Here is a 19,841-nt window from a genome sequence, read left to right as displayed (position 1 = left end):
ATGGACTGCTTAGTGGACACCAGCACACTATACCCTAGTTCAGTTAAATACTTTCGTTTAGACCATGCAAGATGTGTCTCCTGCAATGCTATAATATCGCAATTAAGCCACTGCAATTCCCGAGCGACACGTTGCCTTTTATTTAAAGCATTCAAGCCTCTCACATTTAGAGTACCTATTCTTAATTTTCTAGCTGCCATCTTCTCTAGATCTAGCTCTAAAAAAAATAGAAACACTCTGCGCACTGTCCTGCATTGTTTCCAAACAATCAACAAAAATTATACCCGTGATCCCTGTTTTCCCCTTTTCAACCATCCCACTCTGACCCACCCTCTGGCCCCGGACCGAGGCCTCCCTCCCTTCCCCCCTCCCCCTCCCTACTTCAGTCACCCCTTGTGAGCTTAAGGACATAGTCCTTGGTGATGCGAGTGTGCAAGATCCACCTCGACAGAGGAACCGCCAGGTTATAGCCCTCTTCTGACATTTATCAGTAGTCTGTTTTTACTTAAACAACACATTACTAAGCATCTTGTCTGCCCGGTAATAAGAAGAGGAAGAAAAAAAAAAAAAAAAAACATCTCTTAGAGCGACACTTTATCCCTCTATACCTTAAATACTATTAATTACATAGTCATCCTCCCCTTTTTTTTTTTTTTTTTTTTTTTAAGCAGTGTTGCTCTTTGGTCAAACCAGTTTTCTGCCTTGAAAAAAAAAAAAAAAAAAACCAAAACAAAAAGTCAGAAAAGAAACAGACCATAGATGTTTAAACAACATTAAGAAGCCGTAGAAGCCGTAAAAGTCCTATTCGTGCAAGTTGATACTACAGCTCCTGCCTACTATATTTGATTCACCTCTAATAGATAGTACACCCTATACATCTCACAAATATTTTGACTAGCTAAGTATTTTTTTTTTTTCTTTTTTCCTTTTTTCCCTTTCCGCTTTCTTTCCCACCCTCCCTCACACCTTTCTTCTTCTCATTCCAAACAATTTAATTCCCACCTTCTTTTTTCCCTTTTCACCCTTTTTCACCTTCAGGGTGGACCTACTTTAGTGGCAATAGATTTCAAATATGCTTGCGCTTGAGATTCCGAGGTGAAGTATTTAGCCTGATTCTTATAAATCACCTTAAGTTTGGCAGGATTCAGGAGAAATACCTGCGCACCCTTAGCTTGAAATGGCTGAATTAATTGTCGGAATTGCCATCTTAAAGTCACAGTAGCTGAACAATAGTCCGGCCTAACAAAAAAGTCGCATCCGGAACCCTTACGACGCTTATCAGGGCGAGCCAAGTCGTATAGTGCTTCTCTCAGAACAAAGTTATTTACGCAAATTAGTATCGCTCGTGGAAAGACTTTCGAGCCTGTCGAGGGATTTAATTCCCCTCGTGTCTTGCGTAAAACAAATGGATATCTATGCGCCCTGGTGATCTCCTTCTCCCACTGCCATTCGGCTAACTCTGGGAAGGCTTCAGTGAAAGTCTCGATAATGAACTTTCGGGTATCTTTCCCTTCTTTCATCTCTGGAATTCCAAGGACGCGAAGGTTATTGCGCCGTGCGCGATTTTCCAGATCCGTCATCTTCCAGTCAATATCTTCTCGGGTGGCCTGCAAAGTCTCTATCGCAGTTTGTTGCTTAGCAAGTATGTCTTCGGTACTCGATATTCGTTCCTATGTATCTGTCACCCGCTTGGTAAGTTCATTTACAGACTTAACCATCCGCCGCATAGTGTTCTGTAACTTCCGAACTGCACCCTGAGTACGACTACTTTCCGCCTTGGTCTCAGCCCGATGGGCCATAATACTCTTGTATATTAAGTCCAAAGTTACTCCTTTAGCGCCTTGCTCTAGATCCTGTAATGGGGGTTCTTCTCCCCCCGGCTCCCAATTAGGTTGTGTTAGAGGCGTCTTGTCCTATTGTGCCCCTTCAATTTCGGGATTTCGCCGGACTGTGTCTTGTTGATCCCCTAGCCCCCTCGTCTGTGTAGGTGAGTGTGTCATATCGCCGTCTTCCTCTATCAGATCTTCATCATCTGTAAGAGCCACCTCATCACCCCACTCAGCTGGAAGGCTGTTATCATCATCTTCCGACATCACCGATAAATCTGGCATTGAGTAAAATTTGTCATCAGACAGTGCAGAATCGGTATCTCCCAGATCCCCTGTGGCAATGCGTTGCTCATTTGAGCCACCTTCTCTTTCTCCTTTCCTGATGCTGCACCCAGAAGGGGCCGAGCCGTTAGAGTCAGCCCCATCACCTCTTGTCGCACCTTCAGTGGATCTTGAGATTATAGCAGCGCCTTTTTTTTTCATAAAGATTGCATGTAGCATAGGTGCTTTTGCAGCGTCCAAGTTCCCGGGCATTGCCTACTAATATTAATGATTTAATTGAAAAATAATTATGTTAATTGTGCAACAATTGTATATTTATTTCAAATTTAGGTGCTGGTTGTGGGGTTTATAGGGGTACAGGGTAGCAAGTAATTAATCATAATTACTTAATCAATACTTGTTAATTAACATTAATTATTTAATTAATAATTATTTCTGCTAATTGTGTAATTCATAATTTGTGGGGTTATAGGGTATAGAGTGGAAGGAAATTAATTATAGTTGATTAATAATTAGTTGTTAATATATATTAATGATTTAATTAATAATTATGTTAATTGTGGCATTAATACTTTTTCAATTTTAATTTTAGATACGGGTTGTGGGATTTATAGGGGTACAGGGTGGGAACTAACTTAATAAAAAGCAATTGATTATTAATTATGTTAATTGTCCAAGTAAATACTTTATACATGAATTTTAATTGTGGGTTGTGGGTGTTTTTTCAATTGTTTTTTTTGTAAGGATAAATGGTGGGATGGTATTTAATTATAATTTGTTTATTAATACATTTATAATATTATTATTTTAAGTAATAATTACATATGTAACGTCTAAATATTATTATTTCAAATAATTTTTTTAGATATGTGTCGTACTCTTTGTTGAAGCTAAGGGTAGTTATAAGTTATAACAAATTTAAATTGAAGTAATTATTTAAAAAATATATGGGCCTTATTACGATGTTGGGCGGACCTAGCACCATTGTATCTGAAACTGCCCGACCGTAGGTCGGCAGTTCCGACTGGAGGATTAGGATGCAGTCACAAACATCAATTTTCAATGGAAGCTTCTGCAGCAGGTGGAAAAGGCCTGTAGCACAAGCTTCTATTGAAAAATGTATGTTTGTAAACATCCATGCACTGTGTGGCTGGCACCATGCGGTGCCTGCCACATGGTGCAGGGATGTTGAGGGGAAGTGCCCTCTGGGCCCCAAAGCTGAGGGCCGGTGAGGATAGAGCCCTGCTAGGGGTCCCCAAAGTCACTTTCCAACAGCCTGTCCATGTCAGAAAGGCTGACATGGAAAGGCTGTCGGGAACCGATATCATAATCCTGACGGCAGAGCCGAGGTTGGCTCCACCGTCAATCAAGGGATTAAAGTTCTGCTCCTCTTTCGACAGACTGTGAGCCAGTCTGTGAGCCAGTCAGGAGAGGAGCAGAATCTCCCCACAATATGGCAGTGGGAGGGAAACCCTGGATGTCGGGTTGATGGTATTTATTATTGTGTTATGCTTTTTCAATGTAAGTAATTTTTTGCTTGTTAGTTGTTGAGAATGTATTTTTGTATTTTAATTATAATAATATTTGTAGTTATTTGTGAAATGCATTAAACATTGTAATATTTTCTTTTTTCTTTTCTTTTTAAAATATATTTATTTGTATTTCTTTTTCTTAAATTTTTATATTTTTATTGTTTATTATGTTTCTGAAAATATTTTATTATGTTGAAGAGAATTTGTTTGTTTCTAATGTTACACTGACTAGAGTAAGAATAGTAAATTTTACCCCGCCACTATTGAACAATTTCCCTACTGTTGCTCTCCTTTCAGTGGGAATAGTAGATTTTACCCCTCCGCAAACCAACACTTTCCCTACTGCTTCACTTGTGGGAGTTGAAATAGCAAATTGTACCCCTCCACAATCCAACATTTTTCCTACTGTTGCACTCACTGGAGTGGGAATAGTAAATATTACCCCTTCACAATCCAACACTTTCCCTGCTGTTGCACTCATTGGAGTGGGGATAGTAAATTTTACCTATCCACAATCCAACACTTTCCCTACTAATGCTGCACTGACTAGAGTAAGAATACATGTTAGCCCGCCACAATTGAATAATTTCCTTACTGTTGCACTCATTGGAGTGTGAACAGTACATTTTACCCCTCCGTAATCCAACACTTTCCCTGCTATTGCAGTCATTGGAGTTGGAATAGTAAATATCACCCCTCCGCAATCCAACACTTTCCCTACTGTTGCACTGACGGGACTGGGAATAGTACATTCTGCCCCTCCTCAATCCAACACTTTCCCTGCTGTTGCATTCATTGGAGCCTGAATAGTACATTTTCCCCCTCCACAATCCAACACTTTCCCTGCTGTTGCACTCATTGGAGTTGGAATCGTAAATGTAACCCCTCATCAATCTAACAGTACCCTACTGTTGCACTGAGTTTAGTGGGGATAGTAAATTTTCCCCATCCACAATACAACACTTTCCCTGCTGTTGCACTCATTTGAGTGAGAATAGAACATTTTACCCATCCACAATCCAACACTTTCCCTACTGTTGCACGCATTGGAGTTGGAATCGTAAATGTGACCCCTCAGCAATCCAACAGTTTCCATACTGTTGCACTGACTGGAGTGGGGATAGTAAATTTTACCTATCCACAATCCAACACTTTCCCTACTGTTGCACTGACTGGATTGGGAATAGTAAATTTTACTCCTCAACAATCCAACACTTTCCCTCCCGCTGCATTCATTGGAGTTGTATTAGTAAATTCTACCCCTCCACAATCCAACATTTTCCCTACTGTTGCACTCACTGGAGTGGGAATAGTAAATTTTACCCCTCAGCAATCCAACAGTTTCCCTACTGTTGCACTGACTGGAGTGGGGATAGTACATTTTACCTATCCACAATCTAACACTTTCCCGATTGTTGTTTCTAATGTTGCACTGACTAGAGTAAGAATACATTTTACACCACCACAATTGAGCAATTTCCCTACTGTTGCACTCATTGGAGTGTGAATAGTAATTTTTAACCCTCCGTAATCCAACCATTCCCTGCTATTGCAGTAATTGGAGTTGGAATGGTAAATTCTACCCCTCTGCAATCCAACACTTTCCCTACTGTTGCACTTACTGGACTAGGAATAGTACATTTCACCCCTCCTCAATCCAACACTTTCCCTGCTGTTGCACTCTTTGGAGTCGGAATAGTACATTTTCCCCCTCCACAATCCAACACTTTCCCTGCTGTTGCACTCATTGGAGTGGGAATAGTAAATTTTACCCCTCCGCAATCCAACACTTTCCTTACTGTTGCACTCATTGGAGTTGGAATCGTACGTGTAACCCCTCAGCAATCCAACAGTTTCCCTACTGTTGCACTGACTGAAGTGGGGATAGTAAATTTTACCCCTCCACAATACAACACTTTCCCTGCTGTTGCACTCTTTGGAGTGGGAATAGAAAATGTTACCCCTCCACAATCCAACACTTTCCCTACTGGTGCACTCATTGTAGTTGGAATCGTAAATGTAACCCCTCAGCAATCCAACAGTTTCCCGACTGTTGCACTGGCTGGAGTGGGGATAGTAAAATGTACCTTTCCACAATCCAACACTTTCCCTGCTGTTGCACTCAATGGAGTGGGAATAGAAAATGTTACCCCTTTGCAATCCAACACTTTGCCTACTGGTGCACTCATTGGAGTTGGAATCGTAAATGTAACCCCTCAGCAATCCAACAGTTTCCCTACTGTTGCACTGACTGGAGTGGGGATAGTAAATTTTACCTATCCACAATCTAACACTCTCCCTACTGTTGCACTGACTGGAGTGGGAATAGTAACTTTTACTCCTCAGCAATCCAACACTTTCCTTACCGCTGCACTTATTGGAGTTGTATTAGTAAATTCTACCCCTCCATAATCCAACACTTTCCCTACTGTTGCACTCACTGGAGTGGGAATAGTAAATATAACCCCTCAGCAATCCAACAGTTTCCCTACTGTTGCACTGACTGGAGTGGGGATAGTAAATTTTACCTATCCACAACCCAACACTTTCCCTACTGTTGCAGTGACTGGAGTAGGAATAGTAAATTTTTCTCCTGAACAATCCAGCACTTTCGCAACTGATGCACTTATTGGAGTTGTATTAGTAAATTCTACCCCTGCACAATCCGACACTTTCCATACTGTTGTACTCACTGGAGTGGGAATAGTAAATATAACCCCTCAGCAATCCAACAGTTTCCCTACTGGTGCACTCATTGGAGTTGGAATCGTAAATGTAACCCCTCAGCAATCCAACAGTTTCCCTACTGTTGCACTGACTGGAGTGGGGATAGTAAATTTTACCTATCCACAATCTAACACTCTCCCTACTGTTGCACTGACTGGAGTGGGAATAGTAACTTTTACTCCTCAGCAATCCAACACTTTCCTTACCGCTGCACTTATTGGAGTTGTATTAGTAAATTCTACCCCTCCATAATCCAACACTTTCCCTACTGTTGCACTCACTGGAGTGGGAATAGTAAATATAACCCCTCAGCAATCCAACAGTTTCCCTACTGTTGCACTGACTGGAGTGGGGATAGTAAATTTTACCTATCCACAACCCAACACTTTCCCTACTGTTGCAGTGACTGGAGTAGGAATAGTAAATTTTTCTCCTGAACAATCCAGCACTTTCGCAACTGATGCACTTATTGGAGTTGTATTAGTAAATTCTACCCCTGCACAATCCGACACTTTCCATACTGTTGTACTCACTGGAGTGGGAATAGTAAATATAACCCCTCAGCAATCCAACAGTTTCCCTACTTTTGCACTGACTGGAGTGGGGATAGTAATTTGTACCTATCCACAATCCAACACTTTCCCTACTGTTGTTTCTAATGTTGCACTGACTAGAGTAAGAATACATTTTACCCCGGCACAATTGAACAATTTCCCTACTGTTGCACTCATTGGAGTGTGAATAGTAAATTTTATCCCTCCGTAATCCACCACTTTCCCTGCTATTGCAGCCATTGGAGTTGGAATAGTAAATATTACCCCTCCTCAATCCAACACTTTCCCTACTGTTGCAGTGACTGGACTGGGAATAGTACATTTTACCCCTCCTCAAATCCACAACACTTTCCCTGCTGTTGCACTCATTGGAGTTGGAATTGTAAATGTAACCCCTCAGCAATCCAGCAGTTTCCTTACTGTTGCACTGACTGGAATAGGGATAGTAAATATTACCCCACCGCAATCCAACACTTTCCCTACTGTTGCACTGACTGAACTGGCAATAGTACATTTTATACCTTCGCAATCTAATATTTTCCCTAGTATTGCACAGACTAGAGTGGGAATAGTCAATGTTATCCCTCCTCAATCCAACACTTTCCCTACTGTTGCACTTACTGGAGTGTGAATAGTAAATTATACCCCTCAGCAATACAACACTTTCTCTACTGTTGCACTGGCTGGTGTGGTAATAGTAAGTTGTAACCCTCCGCAATCTAACAGTATCCCTACTGCTGCAGTGAATGGTGTGGGAATAGTTAATTTTACCTGTCTATCTCACACTTTCTTTACTGTTAAACAGAGTGTAATTGGAATAGTAAATATTACCCCTCTGTGATGCAACAGTTTTCCTACTATTGCATTGTGTGAAGTTCGAGCAGTGAATTTCATACATCCTTAGTACAACACTTTGTCAACTTTTTAAGAAATTGTAGTTGGAATAGTATATGTTTTAAATGTAAAATATTATGATTTATTTTATATTGTATAAATGCTATTATTTTTTTTTATTTACAATTTTAATATTTTTAAATATTAATGTTCTGAAAGTGTAAAATATTTTTTTATTAAATTATAAGATATTTATGTTGTTTACTTTTTCTATTTATACTAAAATGGGTTGCTTATTTAATATTTTATGTTTATATATATATATACACACACACACAGATATCTAGTTCAAAACTATCATTAGGCTAATAACATACATTTTTAAATAATGCAATTGTATAACAATAATACATATATATGTGTGTGTGTGTTTATCTATTTGGATTTAATTGTTACATTAGTATAAATATTCATTAAATCAGTTTTATTTGTATTGAATTAATGTTACTATTTGATATATTTAGTATTTAAATTTAGAGTCTGATTATAGATTCTTCTCAGATTCCATAGGGACCACTATGCAAAAGCTAGATGAGGATAGAACGGTGAACTGACCGACCGGATAAGGGTGAACACAGGAGTGCGCCAAGGGTGTGTACCGGCACCCACTCTTTTCACCCTATATATCAATGGATTTATTGAAACACCATTTGATAGCAGTGGTGATGCCCCCAAGCTATCTGGCGAAGCAGTGGCATCTCTACTATTTGCAGATGACACCCTGCTTATTTCCAGGACACCGATGGGGCTCCAAAACTTATTGGACCCTTTTCTAGCATTTTTTGGGGAACATGGGCTGTAAATTAATGTTATGAAAGCTAAATTCATGGCATTTGATCCACATAAGTCATTTAGGGGTACGGTCAAGATGGGTGACATCCCATAAGAACAGGTGAAGTAATACGGTTACTTCGGAGTAAGGTTGACAAACTCATTATCATGGCCCCCCAAGTTTCAAAGAGCCAGTTATTGCTTCAATATGTAAGTTCTGTTTTAAGAAAAAAAACTGAAAATGTCAATCTAGAGGCCTGTTACCCCAGGTATTTAAGTTTATCAAGCCAAGGGTGTTGGAGCCACAGTATATGGTGAAGAGCTATAGGATCGGAATAATGTAGGGGCTATCGAAAAAACTGAGAATGTTTTTATGAGATCAGTTTTGGAACTTCCTCAAAATGCTCCTCCCGACTCCCATGCGCTTGGATCTGGGGTTCAAATATGTAGCACATTTGATTGCTTTTATGCCCCTTGCTTTCTGGATTCGAGCATGGTCAAACAATTCCCCACTTACTCTGAGACAATCACTGCTTGATGTGATGGCCTTAGATACCAAAGGGAATATCCCATGGTTAAAGTGCGTAAAAGGCTGGATGCACAAACTGGGTATGAGTGAGTTCTGAACCAAGCCAGAAGGTGTTGAGAAAAAAATCCCTGATTCATTTAAAAAAGAGATATTGGGACCATATCAATGAGCTATAGCTAAAAGGGTGAAGCACCAGGGAGCTAACAACGAGATTTCTTTATTTTAAAGATAATATGTATCAAGAGGAGTTTTTGAATAGTATAGAACCGCCATTAATAAAGTCCTTCTTTTTAAAAATCAGAAATGCCAGTTAATTAATTTTGCAGTAAGTGGAAGAGTGCTAATATTTCGCCCATCTGTCCCACATGCTTGCCTAATCATGAAAATAAAGAACATTTCCTGTTTTTCTGCCTTGAGTATACTGAGATCAGAAGAACCCAATTTGTTGCATTTTATCAGTGAATCGTTTAAAATACATAATTCGAATCCTCAGAAGTGATCGCTCAGGGTGGTTAGTCTTCTCTTTGTCCAGATACTTGCTGTATGCCTGGAGATTAGGAAACAGGAAGATGAAATCCTCCATAAAGTAATGAAAATGATTCTCAGCTGCAATGGTTGTGGGTGATTTTAAATTTTATTTATTCAATTAAATATTATATTTTAACATGTCTTATATGGTATTAAGAATTTTCATCATAAGGTGCTAATCAACATGATTAAACGGTATTATGAAGTGCAAATGCTACAGTAATTAGTAAAGAAAATAAAATGATATCGGGACATTGTGCACATGGTATTTCATCGAGACAAATATTAGTGCTTCTAGTTGCAAAGAGTTTAATTACTGTGGTTCTAGGAGGAGTTGTCTAGTATTAGTAATTTTTTTAAAAAAAAGACCTTCTTAGCCAATTTGTAGTGGGATCATATCTTTTAGGTCTATTATTTTTATTTTTATTATTTTAACTCACAGGTCTTTTACATGTTACTGTGAATGATAGTAAAATATGGTATGTATTTGTGAACTTGATTGAGCTTTTAGGGTTTTTTATAAAAACCGAATACAAATATTTCTACTACTACTATTTAATATTAAAGTAGATATATTTAAAAAAACAATATTTAATACAATGGTATTAATAACAATTTTTTGTTGTTGATATTTTTGTACTTACCATCATAAGTATAGAATGACGATGTTTTTGACAAAGATATTTTGATCACGATATTTTGGTAGGGCGATATTTAGAGAGGACCCACACATGGTGGGGTCTCAAACTTTATTTCTCTATGGGAGCTTGTGCAGTGGGCAGAAACAGCCCTTATCATAAGCTCCCATAGATAAATAGGAGTTTGTGTAAATGCCTGCACAGTGTGGCAGGCACCTCACAAAGACACTCCAGCAATCTGAGTATTAAAAAAATGAAAAAAATAAAATAAAAGCTGCTTACTTTCTATATATTAAATACCTGTTATAGTGCCTACTTGGATCCAAGGAATCTTTCACGGAGAGCCTATTGTGTGTTGCAGCAGGAGCACCTAAAATATTAAATGCTGCTCATGGTATATGTTTTCTACTGTGACTACCTGACCAATGGTAATTAGGCAATGGGGTGGGCAGAGGAGATTGCTGCTGCTGTCGGGGGCCAGACTACAAGCCCCGATAGTTCAAGCTGCAAGACCCATCCAAAGGAGTCTGTTTGAGCCCGGAGACGCCATTAAAATCCTACTGGGGCTCCCTCAGAGCAGGAGAGGAGAACGCTGCTGGTGTCAGGGGCCAGACTACAGGTCCCGGTAGTCTTTGTGGCAAGACATCACCAACGCTGTCTGTTTGTGCCCGGAGCTGCCATTAAAATCGAGGTGGGGCACCCACAGCGTGGGAGAGAAGAATGCTGCTGGTGTCAGGGGCCAGACTACAAGCCCCGGTAGTCCTTGCGGCAAGATGCCGCCAATGCTGACTGTTTGCCCCTGGAGGCACCATTTAAACCTCGCTGGAGCTCCAATGGGAGAGGAGAACACTGCTGGTGTTGGGGGCCCGACTACAAGACCTGGTAGTCTTTGCAGCAAGACGCTGGCAACGCTGTCTGTTTGCACGCGGAGTCGCCATTAAAATCCCGCTAGTCTCCCCCAGAACGAGACCCGTGTGGGTAGAGCCGGGCGTGCGCCTGAATTGAGACCAGGCCCGACTTATCCCATCATAGCCCAACAGAGGCTGGTCTGGGCCACCCCCCTTTCATCTGTAATGTAAAAGTCATCTGTTCTGTATCTCTGTCAAACAAGAAAACATGGGGGAAAAGAAGATGAGGGCAGATACTCTGAGGGTGACACAATCACAAATATAGATCTTTCCTGATGAGGTCAGCAACCATTATTTCCAAGAAAATCACCCTGACTGAATGGCGACTCTCCCTGGAGATCACTAGAGGCGATCTGGGTCTGCTGCCACAAATGGACACCAACGTGGCAGTCACCACACCATTCGAAAACCCGCTGCCCTCCTCTGTAAGCCACATAACAGATGTGGAAGACTCTCTTGTTAATGATAATATCTTGTCTGATGATCCGCCGATCAAAAGAAAGAGGGGAGGGGGAGGAGGGCACCATCAACACGGAAAGGGGATGGTACCTCTCCGTATGCGGGCGTTAACTGCTGAATGGCCCAGGCCGTTGGTGAATTTTTCTCAAGGTTTGAAGCACTGTTAAATGGTTTGTTGCCACCCATCACGTCACGCTTAGAGGGGATTGAGGGAAAGATATGTCAACACCTATGCCATAGGATAGGCCCCACTAGTATCAAGGAAGTGGTATCAGCTACCGCAGGCCAGGATGGCCAGGGGTGTCTCACAGGAGGCACTAACATTGACACAGGGGACAATATGGAGGGCTTGAGGCAGACAACGCCAGGGGAGAAATGATATGAGGGATCCATCAAGTCAGACTGGCTCATCCCAAACTACTGAGGCAATTGCATTGCCAGACAGGAGGTTACCCCCAGAGCATTTAAACTGCGGAGGGGTGTCGTACCTAGTGCACTTCACTCAAATGGGTCCCCAAAAGCACGTTTGGGTGACACCACATTGCTACATTTACTACCTGAATCAGCCCCCCTGATCTGCATTTTAAGAGGGGTGCCACCCGTTAAGCAGGAAGTGAAGGAGACCACGATGGTCCTCATGCTTAAGGTAACGCATTGGTGTGACAATACTCTAGTGAATGGGCATCTTCTGGCCCCCCATATTTTAATGACAAGAAGTGTAGGCTGGGAGGGGAGGAATGTGGAAAAGAACATTGAGGGGGCTGCATTGTTGTCAATCTGAGGGACCCAAGATTCAACAAATCACTCACACAGAGCAGTTTTCTTGCACAGGACACAGAAAAAGGGATGGGGATTGTCTCCCTTTTATCCCCAAACACCTTTAGGCTAGGTCAGTCCACAGGTTGGACCACTTTAAGGCCTCAAGTGATGGATCAGAGGGCTCAGAGGTAGGCATTGGCTATGGACTTACTACTACAAAATAGGTTTGCACCTCTGGGTGGGCTGGATGAAAACGACTGACTGATGCCATCACTAATTGACCCTACTAATCATAGACATCAGAATTCTTTGGTTGGTGAAGCCATCATATCTAACAGCCTGAGTTCACACACTTAGTCATGACATGGAACATTGCTGGGCTGAAGTCCAAAACGGACCACCCTAGGTGGTTGGAATGCTTGGGGGACATCATATCATAGCTATCCAGGAAACATGGAATACTGAAAATACTCTTTTCATAGATGGGTTCTCGTAGTTTTTGAAAGCTGCTCTTCCTTCGCCCGCTGGGTGAGCCAAAAATGGTCTTCTCATCGTAGTCTTCCTTAAGTCCACCTACCCCAGTACCCTGGTGAAACACACCTCACCAAACATACAAGCAGTTGAGCTAACATTTAAAAATAAATCCTCCTTACTGGTTGTGATCTTTATAACTCATTTTGCAGGCAAACAGAAACAGAACACATTCACACCCTGAAGCATTTCTTGGAATCTTATGAGGAGGAAATGGTTGCCCAGGTCATGATCTCCAGCGACCATGTGTGTCTGTAACTTTTGCCACCGCGCCGATGGGCGCCGGGGTCCCTCGAGTGAGCTATCCATCATAGTGGGGAAAGGGCGGGAAGACGTTGCACACCGCTGGTGTGTGGGCTGGGACCAAACGGGCGGGGCTACTATGCAGTTCACATGCCTCTTATTTATAAAGGGTCAGAGACCGACCAGAGCAGCAGATGAGGAGACAGAACCTCCTGGTGTCAGGAACTACACAGGGATTGCGCTCGAGAAACTCATGGATGCACAGAACTCCATCAAGGATGCTCATGAATCTTTTGTGCTGATTAATGCGTTCCTGAATTTGACCTTCAACTCGGGCACCTGCTTTATTTAAATCTGTAAGTGCTTCCTGTTGAGGTTTAATGACAGGAGCATCGTGCCAGAATTAATCCTCATGGCTCAATGAAATGCGCGCTCCAAAAGTAACACCTAATTTTTTCCTCAAATTCAATTTTGCCCTTATTAGTCCGAAGTGACAGCCAAGCAATCACTGGCGTTGGGAACCAGCGGGGCTATTTAGCTGAGGATCCTACTGCTGGGGGCCAATAACACACTCATAAATCACACTGAGGGAGAGGGGTCTCCACAGGAACACAATTGAACTTCAATACACGGCACCTTGTAATAAGTCATTTACAAACAATGGTGGCAGAATTATCTTATTGTTCTCCGTTCTCCCCACATGCAATTGTAAAGTATGGATTTCCTGCTTCCTGTGAAATATAGTGAAATTATTATGATGGCCACGGGATAAGGATTTTGCTAGCCGAATTAACTTTGGGAATGGGCTGCAGCACTACTCTGCCTGATTCCTGCCCAGCATATCTTCATTCCGCCGCGGATCGCGGAAGTTTCGACATGTTCGCGTTCCGAGCGGAACGTGAAAATTTCGAAATTTTGCAATTTCCACGAGCGAAACGGAAATTGTCGCACACCCTTAGTCATGATATTGTTTGACTCTATTATAATCTTGTGTCAACAAGGGTGTGTCCTCTCGAAAAGCCCATTTGACGCCACCCCTTCCCCAACGCACTTTGAACACTCCGAGGAAGGTAACCTATTGGAGGATCTTTTGGTGTTCAAAAACCTGTACTGTCTGGAACAGACTGGGGAGGGTGAAGCTACCCCTTCTTTTGTCGGAAAGAGTTGCTCCTCTACAATTGACTTCATCATTTTATCGGCTCCTCTAGCGTCAGCAGTCACATCCCTGAGTGTAACCTGAAATAATTTCAGCAATCATAACTCCATAATGTTGGACTTAGCTTGGGATTTCAATTTGGAAGATAGGGGAAAAAAGGACCATCCAATAAATCCCTTGATTCTAGGGATCAAGTTCAGAGAATGAAGTGGGACAGTTTGATACAAGGGGCATTCTAGAAAACCTTCACACAACAAATGCCAGTAATATTGCAATGTGTTTAGAAAGTGGCTCGCAGAATGAGGAGGTTCTTGACGCCTTTTGAAAACTCTGTGAGCAGATCGCCACCAACCTCCTGTCCCGTGGTAAACATGGGAACATTATGGATGCTAAGTGGTTTGATGGTAGCTGCTCCAGAAGCCATAAAAATCTATTTGATGCTATGAAGCAGCTGCAGAGGGATAAAGTAAGGATCAGGGAATGCAGGAAAGCATACAAACTAGCAACACTGCAAAGGAAAAAAGAAATTAAGGAGAAGGATTTACTGCAGACCTGTGTGCTAACCAACAGCTTCAAATTCTGGGAGATAGTGAACAGACCCCTCTTTGCAGGAGTAGCAAACTTTAGTGTTGATTGCACCATAGCCCCCGATATATGAGTTTTCCACTTCTACGGAAAGTACAGTGGGCATAACATGGAGGAATCAGATACGCTTTGGGTGCCAGGGGGTGAAATTCCACCACTGATTTTTAACACAGATGAAGTATGTAATGCTATCTCTGCTACGGCGGGGGTAAAGCGCCTGGCCCAGATGGGGTTCCTCCAGATCTTTATAAAGCACACCCCTAAACCTGGTCAAGGGTGCTGACTCGTGTTTTCAATGTGGTGTGTAAATGTGGCCCTCCTCCCATTTGGTCCACAGTTATCATACTACCTATCTTTAAAACAGGGGCAAAGGACAACCCACTCTGGTATCTTCCCATTTCTCTTTTAGATTCTGCAGCCAAAATTGTGGGGAACGTTGTTCTTGGGCGCTTAACATCTTGATATCTGAGTTGCAATATGGCTTCAGACAGCGGAGAGAGATGCTGGACCAGTGTGTCAACCTGCAGTTGATCATGGGTAAATATACCATAGCCAAGGGGGATGCCTATACTTGGCTTTTATGCATCTTACCTTGGCCTTCGACTGAATTAATAGAGCCAAACTTTGGCATCTTCTCTTGGACCTGAGATAGTGGCTTTTTTACATACCTCTCATTCCAATGTATCAGTCTCAGTAAAGTACGATGAGAATAGTAGTATGTCTGCTTCAGAGGCGGGAAAGGCAAGGGTGCATTTGGCACCCCTGCTATTTACCCTATATAGCAACAAACTGGGGAAAGTCTTTACAGGTGCCCGTAGAGACATTCCTAGAGTGGGAGCCAAATTCATACCTGCCCTATCTTACACAGATGATATGGTCCTGATTGCATGGACCATCCTGGACCTCCAACGCCTTTTGAATGCCTTCACAGAGTTTATGGATTCTTTAGATCTGTTCACCAATTATATCAAATCATATACAATCATGATTAGTTGTCGGAAGGATGTTAGGACCACGTTTTTTGCCAAAAAGATCGAATTCAACAAAGTTTCGACTTTCCCTTATCTCGGAGTACTTTTCGACGATAGAGGGACATGGTTAGCTCAAAATTCCCTGAAAAAGAACATCTTAATGAGGGCAGTAAGAGTGACCACAGACTTCGCCAAGATGCTCGGGGCCAAACTGGTGCAAGTTGTGATTAGGGTGTATCGTGAGAAGTGCTTCCCAATGGTAGCTTACAGGTGTGATGTCTGGGGGTACAAAGATGCAGTGGCGTAATGCAAGGCCCCGCAGCCCCCACGGTGAGGTGCAGGGGCCTCCCTCAGCACAGTACTCTTGTCCGAGAGCCCCTGATCAAATCTGGAGAAAGGGCCCTACCTTGCACCTTGCAGAGGAACCTCCTCAAATTTCGTTACGCCACTGCAACGATGCTGGGGAGCTCCAAGTGATTGAAAACAAAGTCCTGCGTAGTCTCCTTACCATTCCTGCTAGCACCCCATCCTTCTTGTTTTATGAAGAAGTGGGTCTAGGATACATCACCAACCTCATCGCTCTGGCACCCATTCTGCGGTGGTTCAGAAATTCGTCCAGTTTAGCTCTTAAATTATATCAGCTTGTGATTGAGGACTGTAGATCACTTGCCGGCACTCTTGACATACCATGGTTTAGGTACGTCAAACAGTTGTTGATGAGTGTGGGTTGTATAGATTTGTTGACCAACCCCAGAAAGCTGCGGCCAGGGGAGTTGTAGAATGTAAAAAAACATGTTCCTAACTAGGTGATAACCCATGGTGAGAAAATATAAACTGCTGAGAACATGTCTCCCGGGAACCTTATTTGTCATCTGTCAATAATGCCCGCCATCGTTTTTTATTAACAATGTTCTGGTTCAATTTAATTCATCGGTCTCGAGCAGTCCACAGTGGTTTTCTTAAACGGAGGGACTTGAAACCGTGCTCTTGCGACAACTTCTCAGATCAAGACATTTCACAATTTATTTTTTTGGGTGATTTTTATCAGGTCTTAAGGTCTAGATAACTTTTTCCGCTGGTAAGAAATTATTAATTAGTACAAGTAAGAAAAATGCTGTCTTCCCCTACAGTTTGTTTTGGAGTTGCAAGTTTCATTGCCAGAGCACTCATACTTAGGAAAAAGTTATCTATTGATTAGTGGTTATTTTTCATTTTAATAGTCAGTGCCATGTAGGACTACTACAGGGTTTGTAAGAGGTATCTATGGTACCAAGGGCATGGTAGCCACATAAAGGCCTCTCAGGGCTGCAGCATGTATTATGCCACCCTCAGAGACCTCCCAACACATACATGCACCACTGCCATTGCAGCCTGTATGTTTTCGTGAAGCTAAAAGTGAGGAGTCAACATGGCACACATCCCTGTGTGCCATGCCTGCCCAGCACTGCATGAGGCCTAGGTAAGTCACCCTTAAAGCAGGCTGCACTATCCCTCATGTGAGGGCCTATCTGCATGACCAGACAGACCCCTATAATATCTAAGGCCATTCTTAGATATTATAAGTGCCCAGTAAAACCATATTGTGTTATTATGTGTCATACTTGTCGTTATGAGTTTCCTAGCACCATAATGACTTTACTGAATCCTGGGATGTTTGGTATCAAACATCTCAGAATAATAAACCTAAACTGATTCCAGTGTCAGATTCATTATCCCATGCACTCAGGGGTGCTTCTAGAAGGGACCAATGAACAAAGGCAACCGCTAATGGTTTTCTGACTGGTGGACACCAGCCTGCCACCACGAGGCAGGTTTCTGGATCCCTGGTGGGCCTTCGCTCCCAGGGCCCAGACACAAAGTCTTTCCTGGGCGACGGTGTTCACACCGCCCTTATGTCAGGAAGAGCCATCTGTGCCAAGGGAGCTTCAAAGGCCCTGCTGTCTTTGTAACATGGTCCCCAGGCTCTCCTGCTAGCAGGAGCCGTCCCCCTTCTGTCTTCACCCCTATTTTGGCGGGTAGACAAGGGGGAAGATCAGGACAACCCAAAAGGTGTGCCCACCTCTAGCAACCCACTCCTCAGGTAGGGGAGGCGAGGTGAAGCCCACTCTTCAGTGCCTGCCATCCTGCAGATGGGAGGCACCCTCCAATCAGGGTCAGCAATTGTGTCCACTCCCTCATGTGGTGTGAGCACACTAACTGGGGTAGTCACCCTAGGTTCAGTAGCCCATTGGCTACTACCTTGCTACCCTTAAAATGACCCCTAAATGCAGCTTTTAGGGGGCAGCCATGAACCCAGGATTCCCGAATTCACAACATACGAAGACTGGAACCCGAACACATTGGAGCAGTGAAGATTCCAGGCCCAACGGACATGTCCCCAGCCCTACCGGCCTGCCTTTAGCTCAGAATCCCCCTGCGAGGAAAATGACGGCTCCAAAAAGGATTAGCAACCTCCAGAGTTGTTGAGGACTGAACCCTGCTTCCATAAAGACTTGAGACTCCCGAGGATAGCGGCCCTGTCCACAAAAGAGGATCAAGACCCTGTGAAACTAAGAAACCCTGCTCCAGCACCTACCTCTGCACCTGTCATCCACGACCCATGCCCAGAGTGCCCATAAGTCCTGAAATGGTTTCCCCAGCGGTCCAAACCTCCAAACTCCCGAGGTCCAGTGTTGGCGCCTGCAGCCTTCTCATGATGACCCCCCCTCAACCACCTCTTGCCCGGTCAGGAGAAACCTGACGTCCAAAGACACCCCTGCATCTGCTGGCCCTCCATCCTAGTGACCAGAACCAACAGTGCCCAACATTGCCTGGCATCTCAAATTCCTCCCCTGGTTGTTGGTTCCCTCGAAGAGACCTCATGGTCTGAGTTTGCAGCCTGAAACCTGAATTGATGATCTCTATAGGGTAACATTGGCTGCTCGACTCTGTGTGAGCACCCGGTTGCCCCTGTGCTGCTGATGTTATGGCTCTGGAGCTGCCTTGGGCCCTCTTTTGTACTCACCTTAAGTCAGGAAGATTACCCTTCAAGGCCGCTTTACCTTCCCGTGAGCAGCCTCCAACCGATGTGCTCCTAGTCCCCAATAACTAGCATTGACGCCTGTTGGACAGGCCACATGAAGGGCTTGCTCCCTCCCCGCATGACAGGGCCCAAGCCCCGGCCCTCCAGGTGTTACCCACAAGAACAACCCGCACCCCGTCTCCCGACGGAACTCCTGCCCCCGGACATCCATGTATCATGGGGCCGAACCACTACCGGCTCCCCCGGCCGGACCAGCCGCCATCTTGGACACTGCACCACGAGGCCGTGTGGCCTCAGCTCGACCCTAACCCTGGGCCTGGCCAGGCCCCGACATCCCGGCACCACCATCCACCCAGGAGGTGAACGGACCACTTGGCAGGTCAATGGGAGAAAGAAGTGTCGATGGCTCTCCCCCGCCAGGTGCCGATCGCCCTGCAGCTCCCCCGGGCGCTGGCTCCACCCCCCTGCTGGGTGTCTGGACTCCCTCATCCCAGACCTTCCGACCTCCAAGTGCGAGGGTCCGGACATCAAAGGGCGCCAGACCTATAACTAGGGCAGCTCCAGAGCAGGGAGGCAGTTGTATCCTGGAGTCGAGAGACACCGAGAAGAACTCAGCCTTGACGGACTACCGGCACTGCCGTAGCCCTGCCTTGTGAACTATCGTCCTGCCTGCTGGCGCTGCCGCGGCCTTCTGCATCCTCCATCCTCGTCGGGACCTGCTGGCGCTGCCGCGGACCGTTGTAACGACCACCTTCATCGGGACCTGCTGGCGCTGCCGCGGACCGTGTAACGACCACCTTCATCGGGACCTGCTGGCGCTGCCGCGGACCGTGTAACAACCACCTTCACCGGGACCTGCTGGCGCTGCCGCGGCCCGTCCAAAGCTAGAACATCGAGCTCGAGGATTGTGAGCTATCCATCAC

This window comes from Triturus cristatus, chromosome 7, assembly GCF_964204655.1.
Source record: "Triturus cristatus chromosome 7, aTriCri1.1, whole genome shotgun sequence".
Taxonomy (NCBI): domain Eukaryota; kingdom Metazoa; phylum Chordata; class Amphibia; order Caudata; family Salamandridae; genus Triturus; species Triturus cristatus.
This window is presented reverse-complemented; position numbering follows the sequence as displayed.